Below are 19,347 nucleotides of genomic sequence, written 5' to 3'. Positions count from 1 at the left end.
CCAGATTTCTTCCTTATACAGGGACACTGACTGTATTGGTCTGAGATGACTAGAGAAACAAATCCAGAGACACTCGTGTATACAAGGAAGAGCTTTATATAAAAGTGTAATTATATATTAAGAAAACATCCCAGTCCAGTCCAAATCAAGTCCGTAAGTCCAACATTTGCCAATATGTCCAATACCATCTATCAATTCCTCTTTAAACTCACGCAACACATGCAGTGATGCCAAATGCAGGAAGATCACTGGTCAGTGGATGGAAAGTCTTGTGGATCCAGTGGTGGTGAAGCATCTTAGCTCTGGCGTGGCTCTCCATGTGGCTCCTCAAGCTCCAAGGCTAAAGCTCGCTCCATCAGTGTAGCTCCATGTGGCTTGTAAGCAGGAAAATGCAGCAGAGAAAGTATGTCTGGATTCCAGGGAGCAATTTATCTCCATGGTGCCTACAAATGAGGTCATTGAGTTGCAACCTGATTAACAGGCTCAACCCACCCCTTCCTAAAATTGACAGTAGATCATGTAACTGCCACACTGACACTCTCATATGGATTGAAATGATCTCTCCTACAGAATGGTATTACCTTCCACCAATTCGGATGATGAACTTAAGAATTTGCTTTTGTGAATGTTGAATAGTAACTAAAAACAATTTTAGTCTGCCTTTGCCTTCTTCAGTCAGAGGGACTGGCTCATATAAGAAAGCTTAATGATTCATTACTCAGTATTCACAAAATTAAATAATTATGCAATGAATATGAATAATGAAGCCTTCAAGTGATTTGGCAGGTAAGTTCTCTGCAAAGATGTTTGACATTTGGTAAGATTAAATTGCATTGCCTTCTCAGATATGTACTAAAGCTAGACATGCACAAACACTACAACCTTTGGTAACATGTTGTTTTCAAATCCAAGAATCAAGCACTTCCTTCTTTTATTTTCATATATCATTTATTACTTGATCCCACATTTTAAAACAATAGCATAAGTAGAGGTTTATGTTTTAGATGGCTAACTTTGTAAGTCATGGTCAAAACTACTCATCCACCCCCATCAGTTAACCCCTCCCACATGCTTTGATTTCCTGTCTCCCTCCCAATCTTACCCTGACTAACCATAGACAGTCCCTGCCCACTTACTCAAGTTTTCTAACAGATAGGTGATCCTCTTTCCTCACAAAGCTAAATATACATCACCAAATGCTACACTTTTGATCTCCGCCCTTCTCATGACAATGTGGAGTTTTAGGGGTGTCCAAGGCTGGAAAGAAAATCTAGTGGTGAGCAGTCATACCTGATCACCCCTATGGGCCATCTAAATGTGATCTTTTCTGAAGAGGACTCCACTAGAAAGAAAGGTTGAGAAGTTCTGCTCTAAATAGTCGCCCCATTTGTGCTCCAGACCACGTACATGTCCCACTTTACTCAGGCCCCTCTTGTCAGGCCTGATAGTCCCACTATTAGTCCTCTCTCTCAGGCCATCTTGTGTTCTCAAATTTTTGATGTCATGACACTTGTCCTCTCAACTGTCTCCTAATTCTCGAGTCTGTCTTAAGCATCACTGACTTTGGACCTTCACTCGATCCCTATTAAAGGGTAAGATAAGCTTCCTTTCTGTTGCGCAAAAGCAGGCAACCTGCCTTGAGGTAAAAAAAAAAATCTACCCAAAGGTGCATCTTCCTCTTCACCTTGAGAATGCAGCTTCAACTATGTCTTTGTTTAGTAAATGTTTACTGCTGGAAACTTTGTAGGTCATAGTCTCTGCCCCTCGGACCTTCCTAGCAGGGATGTTGGGAGAAGTCCTACACAGTTTAGGAGTTACAACCTGGAGAGGTCCCAAGGCAGCATTTGTTAGTGGCCAAGGGAACAGGCAAGAGATCAAAGAGGGCAGAGGCTGTGAGTTCTGAAGGCATGCCTGCCTGTTTTCTCTTTTCAAGATTCTGACACTAGTGAACGATGCCTTAGGAAAATGATCAAAGGCAGCTTTTCTCTTCTAATATGGCATGTGTTACCTAGATATCTTTAGATATAATTTATGTGTCATCACATAGATTTAAAAATCTTTAGAATTTCAATTGAGTTTTTCCAAAATGCTAATGAGATTGCTTATCTGCACCTGATACAAACGGCTTGAAAATTTAAGGGCACGGTGTTTTTTGTACCATCAAAAATAAACTTCACTAAAAATAATAAAATCACTAAACTTCATTGATACTGAATGAGAGCATCTCGTAGCACATATGATTTTGTTTGTCTAATGTACAACACATTTTAACTTCAGTGATCACAGTAGATTTCCACAACCATCTTAGAAGGAAAAATGGGCAGATGTTACGGTGTTAAATTTATGAAGGGTGAGGGACAGTGGGGCGCTCAGAGAAGTTGACTTTCCTGGATCACACAAAAAGTAAGCAGTAGAGTCTTGATTATTAAATCCTCTATATCCTCATCCTTTTGTTTTGAACAATATTTTTTAATTGTCCTATTAAATAAAAGAATGCCATACTCATATGATTATTGTTGTGGCTACGGGTAGCCACATGTGTCTATTAAATGCCTACTAAGTTGGAAATTGACAAATTGCTATGTTTGGTGTCTGTTCACTTCTGAGTTATCCCTTTTCCACACCCTTAGCACTCTTGCCTTTACAACGTGGCTATCTCCCTCTCTGACACTTGCTTGGAAAATTAGATTGTATATCACTCATAATAAGGTGGAAATTAATAAGAGGTTAAAACGTTATCCTTCCAAGGACTCTATTCTGCACAGTTTACATATAGCTCACCTCTAAGCCTGGCAATAAAGCACACACCAGTGGGTTCCAGGAGTAACAAGACAATGGTGAAGTGGCCCTGGGTAAAACGAAGTCTCCACTTCCGAATCTCACTCCATCCTCCCAGTTGCCCTAAATCATCAACCTAGAAGTCTGGTTCCATGTTTCACACTGTTCTTAGTATTATTGTTTCCAAGGAAAAGTATTTTCCAAAAGACTTACTAGATAATAGGTTAGAATTTTAGAAAATTTAGTACAATTTTCATGAGATTCATATTTTCCTGTGTCTTTAATATTTTAGGGACAGTCCCAAATGCTCTCTCACTATATCCCGACTACTGTTCCTTTCGTGAGCCACTTGGAGCATCTAATTTAGGGTCCCAGAAGACCAAGGGGAAGGACAGATTCTGCGGGAAATCCTTTAGCACTGCATTTCTAAAACAGCACCTGTAAGATGTCTTTCATTCATAGAGAAAACTTGTATTGAGCTCAACCGTGAAGTAACTCTCATATTGCAGAAATACTAACAAAAGCCATTGCCTTTGCCCTCAGGCAGGCTACAGTTCAGTAAGTGGAAACAAATCCAGTAAAATGTGATATAAATGACAAAAGAAGCAAGCATACTGCAAAACAGGGACAGGAGGGAGTAATTAGTCCTTGTTCAGAATGAAAGGGGAGAAGGATCAGGACAGGATTTAAGAGATTGGTAAGAATAGAGATGAGCCTTTATAAAAGATCCCTTTATTTATTTATTTGACAGTTTTTGAGGTATCAGAAGAGTCTTGGTGAAGCACTGGACTGCAGCTAACCAAAGGTCATCAGTTCGAGCCCACCAGCCAGTCTGTGAAAGAGAGGTATGACAGTGTTTCCACGATAATTAAAGACTTTTAAACTACATGAAGCTGCCCTGCTCTATCCTACAGAATCTCTCAATCAGAATCCACTCGATGGCAATGTGTCTTTTGTTTTAATGGCTCTTAGTTCTTAAAAAAAAAAAAAAAAAAACCCACTTTCGTTGAATCAATTCTGACCCTTAGCAGCCCTTTGGAACAGGGTAGAACTGCCCTTGTCGGTTTCCCAGGCTGTAACTCTTTGTGGGAATAGAAACCCTTGTCTTTCACCCACCAAGAAGCTGGGAGTTATAAACAATATCTTTAATTTTTCAGATTTGGAATTTTTTCTCTCTTCTATTATTTTTTTAAACATTTTATTAGGAGCTCATACAACTCTTATCACAATCCACACATATACATACATCAATTGTATAAAGCACATCCGTACATTTTTGCCCTAATCACTCTCAAAGCATTTGCTCTCCACTTAAGCCCTCCGCATCAGGTCCTCTTTTTTTCCCCTCCCTCCCCGCTCCCCCTCCCTCATGAGCCCTTGATAATCCACAGATTGTTATTTTGTCATATCTTGCCCTATCCGGAGTCTCCCTCCCCCCCTCCCTTCTCTGCCGTCCATCTCCCAGGGAGGAGGTCACATGTGGATCCTTGTAATCAGTTCCCCCTTTCCAACCCACTCACCCTCCACTCTCCCAGCATCGCCCCTCACACCCCTGGTCCTGAAGGTATCGTCCACCCTGGATTCCCTGTGCCTCCAGCTCCCATATGCACCAGTGTACAACCTCTGCCCTATCCAGCCCTGCAAGGTAGAATTCGGATCATGGTGGTTGGGGGGAGGAAGCATCCAGGATCTGGGGGAAAGCTGTGTTCTTCATCGGTACTACCTCGCACCCTGACTGACCCATCTCCTCTCCTGAACCCCTCTATGAGGGGATCAGATTTGGAATTTGTAACTGGACATTTGTACTTGGATTTCTGGTTTTAGCAACTATTCTCAACCTTTTCCTTCCTCCCTGTGATGGCCCATTATTAAGAGTGGTCTTGTTTAAGTCGTCCATTGCAATCCTTTCCATCTGTCGTGATCTTGCTCCGGCTCCTCCTCATGCTTCCTGCTTCTATTCCTAATACTCTGAATTTTGTCTGTGAATGCGAGCTGCTCTTTTGATATGCAATGTTTAATTAGTCTACCAAGGGGTGCTTTCCATTCCAGAGTGGAAGGGTGACAATGGGCTACAGTCCTGGCTAGTCTACCCATCGCTATCCAACCAGTCGCCTGGTCAGTTTCATGAGCTTGAGATCTGTGCCACATTTTCCTCCCACTCCATTTAGGACCTTTTACTGTGATCGTGTTCAGAGTAGCTGGTATCATTAGCTAGACACTATGCAGATGATTTCATCTTAGCGTTTTGGAGAGTCATGTTTGTCAGGTACATAGTCTATTTCCATCTACAACTCTATTTCCATCTACAGTGTGGAGAGACCAGCAGTTGCACCTTAAATGGTTGCTCGTGAGTTTTAAGTATGATGTAGAACACTGTGTTGGTGAATTATACGACCTTAGTACCCCACCACCACCAAAAAAAATTATGGTCTGGATCCTCCAGTTGTAATGATTTATTCTCGCAGTGCTTGATTATTTCTAAAACATTTTTATAACTTTGCCGCCTCTTTGCTGTATCTACCGCATGTATTTGATTTGTAGTGAAGGCAAATAAATATACACATACAAATACCCTTTGTGAAATCTACATAAATTTGTGATCATACTCACACCTTCAGCCCCACATCTGTTCGCCCTGTCTGTCAATCCGAGAGTCTACCTACAGATGGCCATTATTGGACGCTTGTGTATGTAACAATATTTACCACTATTGCCTTTAACTCTTACAAAACTCCCAGTGTCTTCCCCTGACGCCATCATATTCTCCTAACCTCCTTCCTATGGTATATTTCCTTTCCTTATCCCAACTTCATGTTGGTCTATCTCTAGCCCATGACTTCACTTTCTACCCTTAATAACCATCAAAGACTCTGCCTGTTAGGGGCAGCGAACCAAGAGGAAGACCTGCAAGAAGGATGGACACCATGGCTGCAACAATAGTCTCAAACATAAAAATCATTGTAAAGATGGCGCAGGACTGGGCAGTGTTTCGTTCTGCGCCTCTATATTGGTCACTGATTTGAGCCACTCTGCTCTTGTTTGTTCAGGTGAGCTGAAATTGTCTTTTGGCTGCAAGACATTATGGTTTCTTGTATTTATATTTAATTGATGATTGTATATTGTTGAGACCTTGGTCATTCACCACCTGTCTCTTAGTAGGTATAACAGAGAAAGTAAATGTATGCGTAGTCTTCTGTTCCAATATCACAGTTAATGGCAAGTTCAGTGTGTGTGCCAGATCACTGCCTGGATGGAATTCTGCTTACAAAGTCAAGATAACCATTCTGTGTCAGACTAGCTGACATTAACCCATCATCATCATCCTCCTGCTGGTTTTTTTCCAGCTTCCCAGTCAGCATTCAATCTACTTTTCTATCCTTTCCTCTGAGGCTCAGAGTTCCAGGATTATCACCTGTACCTATGATATTTGATCTCTTATGTCTTTGTGTTAAAGAGTCTGTGTAGTGTGACTGCCTACTTCACCATTTCTTTAGAAATATGGCAGTGAGTTTATATGTTGAGATGTAATTCACATACCAGACAATGTGTCCATTTAAAAGATCCAGTTGAATGTCCATCCATCTCTGGCCTCCACATTTTTAAAATCCTAAACTACCAATTGGAATATTCTATTCTGGGTAGTCTTACAAATAAAGCCACACAATATCTGGCTTTTTTAACTTTATGTGTTTTCAAGGTTATTTAATATTTAATATGTATCAGTGTTTCATGTCTCTATATTAGTAGATATAGTATATTTATTTTACAAATTTACCATATTAAAATGTCTTGGGCTGGGTTCTCTAGAGAAGCAAAACCAATATCTTGTATCTTATTTTATATCAAAGGTATAGATTTGTATGTATATAAAGGGAAATTTATATTAAGTAAGTGCCTCACATAGGTATGGAAGTGGACAAGTCTAAATCGAGGCAAATTCTAAGCCCATGGGCCAGATGCTATGATGAAGATTCCTTCTGACTCTCAGAGTTACAGAGACTGATGATCAACAGGTAGATGACAGGCTGATGACTGCAGAAAGGGATGGATCAGAATTCCCAGGCTCTACAAGCAATATGACACTCTCAAGTCTAAACCCCAAGGTCAGTGAACCAGATACAGGATCCAGACCCAGCAATAGGACAACAAACATCCCACAGCTTCCAAATATAGTAGTTCCCGACCATCCCCCTGAGGCAGTGCATTGAATCTGAGTTGTGACCTGAGTAGGGTGTTGCATTCCACCCTAACTTCATATCACTGTAGCATCTCACACCCGATTGGCTGTGATGACATGGTGTTAGATCAGGTCGAGGGATATGACTAAGGGTTAGCTGCCAACCCACTGACAATCGTAACCCTGCCAAGTTCAAGCAAAACCTTAATTAGTAAAATCTTCTGTCTACAATTAGTTAGTGATACTGCTGTGAATATTCATTTAAAAAGCGGCTTTATATGGATAAATATTTTTATATTTTACTCATAAGGTCTTGCAAGAGTATAAAGCTATAAAGCCATATGCATTGTCCAAGCTTATAGATTTCTGATATTGTTTAAATACAGTCAGAAGTAGTTGTGAGGTGCCAGATAGTCAGTTCCAACCCATAGCAATCTTATGCACAGCAGAATGAAATGCCACTCCCTAGTCCTGGTCCGTACTCACAATTGTTCTTCTAGTTGAGCCCATTGTTGTTGACACAGTACCATCTACCTTCTAGGTGGCTTCCTGGTGTTTTTGCTGCCCGTCTACTTCACCAAGCATGATGTCCTTCTCCCGGGGCTGGTGTCTCCTGACAAGATGACCAAAGTATCGAGATGAAGCCTCGCCATCCTTGCCTCTGGTAGAGCACTCAGTCCATACTTCTTCCACCCCAGAGCAGTTTGCCCTGTTGCCAGTCCATGATACTCTGAACCTTAGAGATTTGGGCCTTGAACTAATGTTGAGTTTAATTCTACCTCCTTGTAAAGTCAGAGGAGGTCAGACACCTCCTTTTTTTTACCATATGCCTTTGTCCAGGATTCCCCCTTGCATAATTCATTTTTATTATATTGTCCACAAGTACCATTCCACAGTGAATTGTGAAGGGGAAAAAAGAAAACCTAGTCCTTCATCACAGATAGCTGAGAAATTATTCTATTGTACACGCTGCACTATGAAGTCTTGAGGCAAAGGCAGCTACACTAGAAACACATTCGGAAGGGAATTCACAACCAAAATCAGTTGCCATCAAGTCAATTTCAACTAATGTCGTCAATCATTGAGTGTTAGGAAATAGATCCCTAGACCTTTCTTCTGAAGTACCTCTTGGATGGGCTTGAATCTCCAACATTTCACTTAGTGCTCAAGAGCATTCACTGTTTGTACCTCCCACAAACGATTGGGTGACAGAAGCAAAGCTATAATCATGGGACCTAATTCAGTCAGGGAAAGGTCTTAGGACTTCACGTTAGTCCCCTTGTTGTCACATGTTCCCTTCAAGTTGTCAGCCTTTATTTAGAATCCCTGGTAAAAAAAAATCTTCTCTGCAAAAGCTTAGGGCTCGGCCATTTTAATAAGGTAAACATTGCACAGGCATGCACCCCCCCCTCCCTGTTGGAACTTTATTACTAGAATAAAAGCATTCAAACTGCTCTCCTAAGCCATTAGGAGAAAGACAACTTTGAGCTAGACTAACACGAGATAATTACTAAACTGAGCAAGATTCCTTTGCCTTGCTCTTGGCACAAACTTATGGAAATTCCAGAACCTTTTAAGAGGTTTCAAGGGTGAAAATTGTTCAAGACAAATTTCAAGGAACTAAATTTCTCATTAAAAATGTATTTTTGAAAATTATGTGGATTAACATGGTAGGGCAGGTATATGGCCAAGGAAAGTGTAAAGTCATTTGGCAGCCTGAGACTTTTGTTTGTCCCTTAAAATAAAATGGAAACAATAAAAGCACAATTGATAATAGAATTTCTACAAATGTAATCTGAGAGAGCATCTTGATTCTGTTTCTAATTAAAGTTTTGTAGGAGCGTGACCGTGTAGTTTTCATCCTACTACCCATAAAGGACTAACACAGGCCCATGAGGTGAGGCACCTGTGTGGAGATGACCTTGAAACACTTTCTCATCCTGACCTTATTTTACAAATTAGAAATTATAATTAAGACTAGTAGGTTCATTTCCTTGCTCCTTCATCCTTTATTTCCTTAAAAAAAATCTTTTTCTCTCTTTCTGGAGCTTGGAAACTTGGTGTGTGTGCTGTTTTAACACCATGTAAATATTCTTTATAGACCGTCTGTCTTTCTAGGATCCTACAATCCCCGCTGAGACTAAGGCAGGGGCTCACCAAGCACCAAATTCTAGTCAGTACTGCCTTGAAATGCGTCATTTTGTTTGTTGTTTGTTTGTTTTTGAATCACTTTATTGGCGCTCTTACAGCTCTTATAACAGGCCATACACCAATTGTATCAGGCATATTTGTACATATGTTGCCATCATCATTTTCTCTTGACTGCTGCTTTCATGAGCACAACTTGTAGATCCAATCATAACAAAATCCTTGACAACTTCAACCGTTTCTCCATTCATGATGAGTTTACCTACTGGTCCAGTTAAGAGGATTATGGTCTTCTTTATATTGAGTCATAATCCATACTGAAGGCTGCATTCCTTGATCTTCATCAGCAAGTGCTTCAAGACCTCCTCCCTATCAGCAAGCAAGGTTGCATCATGTGCATGTGGAAGGTTGTTAATAAAAATCCAGCTTCTCTGATTATTTGTTCAGCATACAGATTGAACAAGTATGTTGAGAGGATACAACCCTGACATGCACCTTTCTTGATTTTAAACCATATAGTATGCCCTTGTTCTGTTTGCGCAACTCTACTCTCCTTGTTGATCCTGAGGGGTTTATCTATCCTGGATCCCCTGTGTTGCCTGCTCTTATCGGTAGCAGTGTGCATGCTCTGGTCTAATATGATTTGTAAGGCAGAATTGAGGTCATGATAGTGGGGTGACAGAAACACCAAAGAACCAAAGGAAAGTTGTGTGTTTCATTGGTGCTATACTTCACCCTGACTGGCTCATCTCTTCCCTGTGACCCCTCAGTGAGGGGATTTTCAATTGTCTACAGATGGGCATTGGGTCCCCACTCCTTGCCCTTCCCCCCATTCACCTTGGGTATGGTTTTGTTCTGGGTCCTTTGAAATTCTCTGTTTGGCTCTTTAACATCTTCATTTCCACCATTTGCTTTCGCTAGTCTACGAATAAGAGCAAGTTCCAAATTCTCTCTTTGATCTTTTTTTTCTTTTCTTTTTTAATACCTCTGTTTTCTCCATGAATGATAGTCTTGATGCCCTCCCCCAGCTCAACAAGCCATCTTCATTAGTGATCAATGTGCCAAATCTGTAATGGAGATGTTCTCAAAATTCAGATGGGATAGGATCAATGCCCTCAAGAACTTGTTTTAATTTTCTTTCAGGTTTATTCTGAACTTTCAGATGAGCAATTGGTGGTCCGTTGCACAGGCAGCCTATTTAGCTGCTGAAACTGCGCTTCTGTATCATGTCTTCCCACAGTTGTAATTGATTTGATTTCTATGTATTCAATCTCTGGAAGTCCCCTTGTATAGTCACCTTTTATGTTATTGGGGTGGCATTGTTATGAACAAGTCCTTGGTCTTACAATATTCTAGCACGTGATCTCGAGATTCATTGCTATCGCCAAGTCAATATTTTCCAAATACTGGTCCTTCCTCTTTGTTTCCAACTTTTGTATTCCAATAATTATCAATGCATCTTGATTGCATGTTTGATGAATTTCTGACTGAAGTCATTGGTAGAATTCTTCAATTTCTTCTTCACTAACTTCTGTGGCTGTTGCAGAAGTGTGAATAATAGTTGTAGTGATTGGAGTTCCTTGACAGCGGCGAGATATAATCCTATCACAGGCAGCTTTGTACTTCAAGACTGATTTTGCAATGTCCTTTTTGACAATGATGGCCACGCCATTTCTTTTGGTTACGTTACTCTACACGGTAAATCATATGGTTTTGATTCAAAATGGTCAATACCAGTTCACTTCAGCACACTAATGCCTAGGCTATCAATCTTTATGTATTCCATTATGCTTTTGATGACTTCCAATTTTCGCAGATTAGGATCTGCACATTCCAAGTTTCAATCACTAGTGGGTTCTCCAGCTGTTCCTCCTTACCATGAATTGTGCCCCATCAGCAAATGAGGATCCTGAAGGCTCTGCTCCCACAGGTTTTACCTGCCTCGCGTCTCTATAATGGACTCCACCCCGAGAAATCAGCCCTTCCACAGTCACATTTTGAGTGGGACCCATGGGATCCATCATCTGGTGCTATCGTCAACACCATTCTGCTTCCATTCAGCAGGCCTTTAATATCTGAGAGTGTTTCCCAGCTATGTAGAAGGTTTTCAGTGTCTCCTTCCTCCGAAGTGGGGAGCCGAGTCCTTCTTTGTTGTTTCTTCTTAGTCTGGAAGCTGAGCGACCCTCCTGGATTAGACATACCAGTGACATAGGTTCTAGCATTACAGCAACACACAAGCCACCACCATGTGACAAACTGACAGACAGCAGTGGTTATTCCCAATGGTCCCCCATTATGTATTTTCTTAGCTATGATATGCCGATCTTTCTCATAAATTTTTAAAGGAATAAACATTTTAATAATCATATAGTTATTCTATAAATATATTTATGGCAAACCTCATAAACAAAATATGGATATTTTTATGTATCACTGTATTGCTAATGCTTACCTTAAAGGTATTTAGCAGATAACTGTTCAGATAAATGGATCAAAGGATGAATGAATGCTGAGAGCTAATTAATTAATCTTTATCATTTGATAATAAATATTATATATATATAATTAGGTCTAAAAGGTGTTCAAAAAAGTTATTAAATTCCTACTGTGTCCTACTTAGGCACTGGGATAAAATGATAAAGACATTTTCCCTATCCTTACTGCCTACCAAGAGAAGTAAACAAATAGTAACAACACTGCATGTTTTCATATAACATGGCCTGCCAGAATAATGAACAATTCTATGTTGGAAGAAGTAGAGCCAAAATGCTCCTTAGAAACAATGATGGGGAGACTTTTTCTCACATACTTTGCACATTTTATCAGGAACAGCTAGTCCCTGAAGACAGATGTCATGCATGATACAGCAGAGAGAACACGAGAAGTCCCTCAAGGAGATGAATTGAGAGAGTGGGTGCGACAATACACTAAAGCATAACTGCTTCGAGGGGGTACAGCAATGGGTAGTGCCTTGTTCTGTTGTACACAGAGTCTGTAGATGTTGGAATGAACTAAGTGGCATCCCACAACAACACTAGTGCATGAACTATAAGAGAAATCCAAGTGGCAAGAGAACGCAGAGGCAAGAATGAGCTCTGCCTAGGAGAGCTGAAGAAGCCTTCTAAAGGGAGTAATGTTGGAACTCTTAATGAAGAAATAACAGTCCAGTGGGAAAACTACTGAGAAAAGGCATTCCATGAAGAGAATGGAATGTACAAAAAAGTAAAATAATAATAATAATTAAGAGCTTGGTGTAGGCATGAAACCTAAAATAGTTTAGTACTCCTTTGACTCATGGTGTGGCAGGAGAATGAAATTAGATGAAAAGGATTTTAGGCTATGAGGAACTGATGAGGACATATAAACTTGAGGTGGGTGTAAATGGAAATTGTGATGAGGTGCACAATGGAGATGGGGAAACATAGTTAGAACAACCTTCATAGACATTATGAGAGATATTTGGAAATCAAAGGCTCCTTGTTTCTGACTGAACTCAAAACAAAACGCACTAATGGGTTGATGCTAACCCACTAGGGACCCACCTTTTTAAAAGCATACATCACCCCGACGTGGATGCTCCCAGGAGCTCACTATCCCCCACCTCTGTCAGGTGCCAGGGAGGAGCACAGGGCAGTGCCCCATGGTGGACAGTACTTTTCCACTATGTCGGAGGCCAAGCCAGGCCTCACTGCAGTGTCGGAGGCCAAGTCTGCGCCTGCACTGTCCCACAGCTTCTCGCCTGTGGACAAAGACTGAGGAGAAACAGCAGGCAGGAAATAGCCCTCAAATCCACGCCTCCTGAATCTCAGTTGTTTTCTGTTTTGCAGAATGCTCAGAATTTTGAATACTATTAAGAGCAATCTCAAATCTACACTCACAAGGAAAAAAAGAAAGGCTCTCTCTTCCAATTTGACCTTTGTTTTGTAATCCTTCATTTTTTTGTCCAGTGAGTTGAGTGCTTAAAAGACATCAAAATTTATTTTCCCACACTGCAGGTCATCACTTAAAAGAGGAAATTCCTTTAGTTCTTTTGTTTTCTTTGTGTGAGACTAAATTTAATGCTGTTTCTCTCTTTTTAAAATCATTTTATTGGGGGCTCATACAATTCGTATCACAATCCATACATACATCCATTGTGTCAAGCACATTTGTACATTTGTTGCAATCATCATTCTCAAAATATTTGCTTTCTACTTGAGCCCTTATATCAACTGCTCATTTTCCCCCTCCCTCCCCCTCACCCCTCCCTCATAAACCCTTCATAGTTCACAAATTATTATTATTTTGTCATATGTTACACTGTCATATGTTACTGCTGTCCATACCCCAGGGAGGAGGCTATATGTAGATTCTTGTAGTCAGTTCCCCCTTTGTACCTCACAATCCCTCCACCCTCCAGGCATCACCATTCTCACCACTGGTCCTGAAGGAGTCATCTGTCCTGGATTCCCTGTGTTTCCAGTTGCTATTTGTACCAATGTACATCCTCTGGTCTAGCCAGATTTGTAAGTTAGAATTGGGATCATAATAGTGGGGAGGGGGTGGCATTTAGGAACTAGAGGAAAGTTGTATGTTTCATCGTTGCTACCCTGCACCCTGACTGGCTCATCTCCTCCCCCCTACACTTCAGTAACGGGGTGTCCGGTTGGCTACCGATGGGCTTTGGTCTGCACTCTGCACTCACCCACATTTACAATGATGTGATTTTTTTTGTTGTTTGAAGCTTTATACCTGATTCCTTCGATAGCTCGTGGTCAAACAGACTGGTGTGCTTCTTCCATGTGGGCTTTCTTACTTCTGAGCTAGATGGGCAATGTCCACCTTCAATACTTAAAAACCCCAGACACTATATCTTTTGATAGCTGGGAACCATCAGCTTTCTTCACCGCATATGCTTATGCACTCGTGTGTCCCCAGTAATGGTATCAGGAAGGTGGGCACCCACTGATATGATTTTTAGTTCTTTGATGTATGACAACTGGTCCCTTCTACACCTTGCCATCAGACGGGCTGGTGTGCTTCTTCCAAGTGGGCTTTGATGCTTCTCAGCTAGATGACTCCTTGTTTATCTTCAGCCTTTAAGACCCCAGATGCTATATCTTTTGATAGCTGGGTACCATCAACTTTCTTCACCACATTTGTTTATGCACTCATTTTTCTTCAGCAATTGTGTCGGGAAGGTGTACATCCTGGAATCAATTGAATAGAACAATATGTTCTTGCATTGAGTAAGTGCTTGAGTGGAGGCCCAATGTCCATCTGCTGCCTTAATACTAAACTAATAAATATATGCACTTAGATCTGTCTCCCCACATTCATATAAATATATTTACATATGTACATTCCAGTCTTTAGACCTCTATAAATACCCTTTGTCGCCTAGTTTTTTACTCTGTTTCCTTTTACTTTCCTCTTGTCCCACTATCATAATCTGCCCTCATTTGGGTTTCAGTCATTTCTCTCGGTTACATTCTTCTTGATAAATCCCTATCAGGCCTCTCACACCCTCTTTGCCACTGATTTTGGATCACTTGTTGCTCCCCTGTCCCTGGGTTGGTCAGCACCACCTCTTTAACCTCTCCTCCCCCTCTCCCATGTCCCCCCAGAACCATTGGTCCCATTGTTTTCTCCTCCAGACTATTCATCCAGTCCACCTTATCCAGATAGATCTGTAGAGATAATAATATGCACCAAAGATCAAACCATAGCAAGATAGGCAATGAATGAGAACGCAGCGATGACAACAAAAAAGAAAACCAATTACCCATAGAAGAATAAATTAATTTTTAAAAACATTTTAAAAGAAAGATAAACCTATAAATAGATCAAGGTCTGATTTTTTATCTATAGGCATGTCCTTCAGTTGGGTCTGATGGGGTACCATGGTCTGACCCCAGAGTCTGTCCTTTGTACTCCCTCAGGGGCTCCCTGCTCTGCTCCCACCACGTTGCTCAGCAACATGCTTTTAGTGGTTTCAGGATGGTGCGTCTCATAATGGGATCAGCCATATTGTCCACTCTGTGCATTGGCTGTTCAGAGCAAGGATATCGTCCTCCAGGCTTGCTCCACTTTGCTCTGATCAGACATGTCTCTCTCCCATAGCTGCAGCTTCAGTGCTGTTCTCTCAAGTAAATCCTTCTGGGGGTAGGGGGCAATTTTCCACTTAGCTGGTATTGGGGCCGAGCCCTCAGTCCCCTCCACTGGTTCCAGACTCCTTGCCAGCACACTGCATTCATCTGGCACTGGCTTTATATTTGGCCCCTCTTTCCCTGTGGAGACACAAACAATACCCTCCCCTTGGGGGGTCAGCGCCCTATTCCCCCACCACACATCTTTTTTTCTTTCCATTTTCCTCCCTCCCCACCACCTTTTTTAGTTGGCTGACATATGTACCCATGTACTCCTGGATTTGGTCTGGCCCCTGCCATACTCCCTGGACCTCAACCCTGGAGTGTTTGTATACAGTTGCTTTTTCCCTGTGCCCCTTTTGCATTTATCTTTCTGTTCTTTATATATATGTATATATACACATATATACATATATATATAAACTTACCTCAGGGGGCTCAATGTTATACTTGTCCTTTTGTGCTTGACTTACTTCACTTAGTATAGTTTTTTCCAGTTCTTCCCATGTGGCAAAATGCTTCATGCATTCATCACTGCTATTTAGCAATGCATAGTACTCCGTTGTATGTATGTACCACAGTTTTTTAAATCCATTCGTCTGTTGATGGAAATTTGGGTTGTTTCCAACTCCTTACGGTTGTGAACTGTGCCTCAATGAACATTGGACCACTGATATCTGGCCGTGGTTTGTTTCTTGCCTCTTCTGGGTATATGCCCAGTAGGGGAATTGCTGGGTCATATGGTAACTCAATTTCCATCTGTTTGAGAAATCGCCAAATCAATTTCCACAGTGGCTGTACATACCCACAGGTCCACCACCAGGGGATGAGAGTTCCTATCTCGCCACAGCCCCTCTAACACTTGTTGCTTTATGATCATTTGAATTGGGCTATCTTTGAGGGGGTTAAGTGCTATCTCATAGTTGTTTTGATTTGCATTTCTCGTATGACTAATGATCGGGACCATTTTCTCATATGTTTATTGGCCATTCATATTTCAGACTCAAAATTTCTCTTCAGGTCCTTTGTCCACCTTCTCAGTGGTCAATTAGTTTTTCTCTTATTGTAATCTTGCAAAGTACTGTAGATTTTGGTTATAAGGCCTTTGTCTGGTGTGTCATTGCTAAAGATGTTTTCCCAGTCAGTGGGCTCTCGTATTACTCTCGGTGAATTCTTTTGATGTACACAGGTGTATTATCTTCGATATGTCCCACTTGTCTATTTGTGCCTCCTCTGTGTTTGTGTCCTCCCCTATTTCTGATAGCCTATGTATTCCCTGTGCCAGGGTTCTGAGTTTGTCCCAATTCCCTCACCAATGGCCCTAATTGTTTGGGGTTTTAGCTCAAGGTCTGTGATCCACCTTGAGTTTATTCTTGTGCATGGAGTGAGGTAAGGATCTTGCTTCATTTTTCTGCAGGTAGATATCCATTTTTCCAGCACCATTTATTGAAGATGGCATCTGCTTCCCATTTAATATTTTGGGGGCTCTTATCAAAGATCAGTTGCCTGTATGCTACTGTTTTTATTTCTGGGTCTTCAGCGATTTTCATTAAACTGAATGTCTGTCATAATACCAATACCACACTGTTTTGACTACTGTGGCTATATAGTATGTGCTGAAGTCAGATACAGAAAGCCCTCCCACTTTCTCCTTCTTCTTGAGGAGTTATCTGCTGATTCTGGACTTCTTCCCTCTCCATATGAACTTGGTAATCTGTTTTTCTAATTCTTTGAAATAGGATGGTGGTATTCATATTGGGATAGCATTGAACTTATATAGTGTCTTGGACAGAACTGACATATTTACTATATTGAGTCTGCCAATCCACACGCATGGGATATTCTTCCATTTGTTGAGGTCACTCTTGATTTTTTGTAGTAATGTTTTATAATTTTCTTCATACAAATCATTCGTTTTTAGTCAGATATATTCCTAGGTATTTCAGTTTGTGCTTGGCTATTGTAAAGGGTACAACCTTTTTAATCATCTCTTCTGTGATCTTGTGTAATGTGTAGAGCAGTCCAATAGACTTCTGTTTGTTGATTTTGTATCCTGCCACTCTGTCATATTCCTCTATTGCTTCTAACACTCTGCTTGTGGAGCTTAAGGGATCTTCAATATATAGAATCATATCATCTACGAATAGTGATAATTTGGCCTCTTCCTTCCCTAGATTAATATCTTTCCTTTGTCTTATGTTGTTAGCTAGGACCTCCAGTACGATGTTAAATAGGAGTGGGGACAAAGGGCATCTTTGTCTGGTTCCCCCTTTTCAGTGGAATTGTTTCCATCTTTTCTCCGTAACTACCACATTGGCTATTGGTTTTTCATATATAGCTTATATAATATTGAGGAATTTTCCTTCTACTCCTATCTTCTTGAGTGTTTTAAACAGGAATGCGTGTTGGATGTTATCGAATGCTTTTTCTGCATCTATTAATATTATCATGTGATTCTAATAGTTTTTTCCCAATGTGGAGAATAATGCTGATGGTGTTTTGTATATTGAACCATCCTTGAGTCCCTGGTATGAATCCCACTTAGTCATGGTGAATTATTTTTTAATATGCTTTTGTAATCTATTGGCCAGTTTTTGTTAAGGACTTTTGCATCAATGTTCATTAAGGATATTAGTCTATAGTTTTCGATTCTTGTGGCATCTTTGCCCGCTTTAGGTATCAGAGCTATACTAGATTCATAGAAAGAATTGAGGAGTTTTACATCTTATTCTATGTTCTGTCAGAGTTTGTATAGGATTGGTGTCAGTTCTTTCCTGAATGCTTGGTAGAATTCACCTGTGAAGTCATCTGTCCCGGGGGATTTTTGTTGGTAATCCCTTGATTACTTTGTCTACTTCTTCCATTGCTATGGGTCTGTTGAGGTTTTGGCATCCATCTGGGATAGTCTATGGAGGGACAGTGTTTCCAAATACTTGTCCATGTCTTCCAAATTGTTGAATTCGATAGAGTATAGACCTTCATAATACTGTGTAATGATCCTTTTGATTTCATTGGGGTCTGTTGTAATGTCCCCTGTTTCCTCCCTCATCCTTGCAAATGTCGTTTGTTCTTGCCTTTCGTTGTTAGGTTTGCCAGAGGTCTAAAATTCTGTTAATTCTTTCAAAGAACCAACTTTTAGAGGCATTAATTTTTCCATAGTGTTCTCGTTTTCCCTCTCCTGTATCTCTACTCTTATCTTTTAAAAATCTAGCCTCTTGCTATTAGTAGGGTTGTTCTGTTGACTCTGCTCTAATTGGTGTAAGTTTTGTGCCAGCATATCATCCATGAGTCTCTTCTTTTTTAATATGTGCATTTATTGCTATCAGCCTTCCTCTGATAAATGCCTTTGCTGGATCCCACAGGTTAGGTACGTCGTATTTTCATTCTCATTTGTTTTTAGAAACTTCCTGATTTCATCTCTGATCTAGGTCAATACCCACTCCTTTTGCAATAGGAAATGTCCATCTTCCAATTGTTTGCCCTTGTTTTCTTCACCGTCCTTCTGTTAATTTCCAGCTTTGTGGCACAGTTTTTGGAGAGAGATGTCTGTATAAACTCTATGTGGTTGAATTGATTCAAGTTTGACTTGTGTCCCAGCATGTGGTCTATTTTCGAATATGTGCCATGTTGACTTGGAAAGAATGTGAATTTTTTGTATGTGGGTGGAAAGCTCTGAAAATATCTATCAAGTCAAGTTGTCCAATTGTGCTATTTAGATCTGTAGCCTCCTTGTTGAGTTTCTTTCCCAATGATCTGTCTTTTTCAGAGAGTGGTATATTAAAGTCACTGACTAATTGTTGAGCCTGTGATCTCTTTTTTAATCTCTTGGAATGTTTTATTTATTAATTTTGCTAGTCTCTCATTAGATGTATATATGTTTATTATGCTCACTGGTTCTTGGTGTATTGTTCCCTTGAGTATTATATACTGCCCCTCCTTGTCTCTTGTTATGGCCTATATCTTGACATCAATTTAGTGAGATTTTAAGATTGCTACACCTGCTGTTTTGGACATTACCATTTGCTTGGTATATTTTTCTGCAGCCTTTAATTCTCAACCTGTTTTTGTCTGCAAGCTTGAGATGAGTCTCCTGCATGCAGCATATTGATGGGTTAT

The sequence above is a fragment of the Tenrec ecaudatus genome, chromosome 5 (assembly GCF_050624435.1).
Source record: "Tenrec ecaudatus isolate mTenEca1 chromosome 5, mTenEca1.hap1, whole genome shotgun sequence".
Taxonomy (NCBI): Eukaryota; Metazoa; Chordata; class Mammalia; order Afrosoricida; family Tenrecidae; genus Tenrec; species Tenrec ecaudatus.
Note: the sequence above shows the minus strand (reverse complement) of the source record.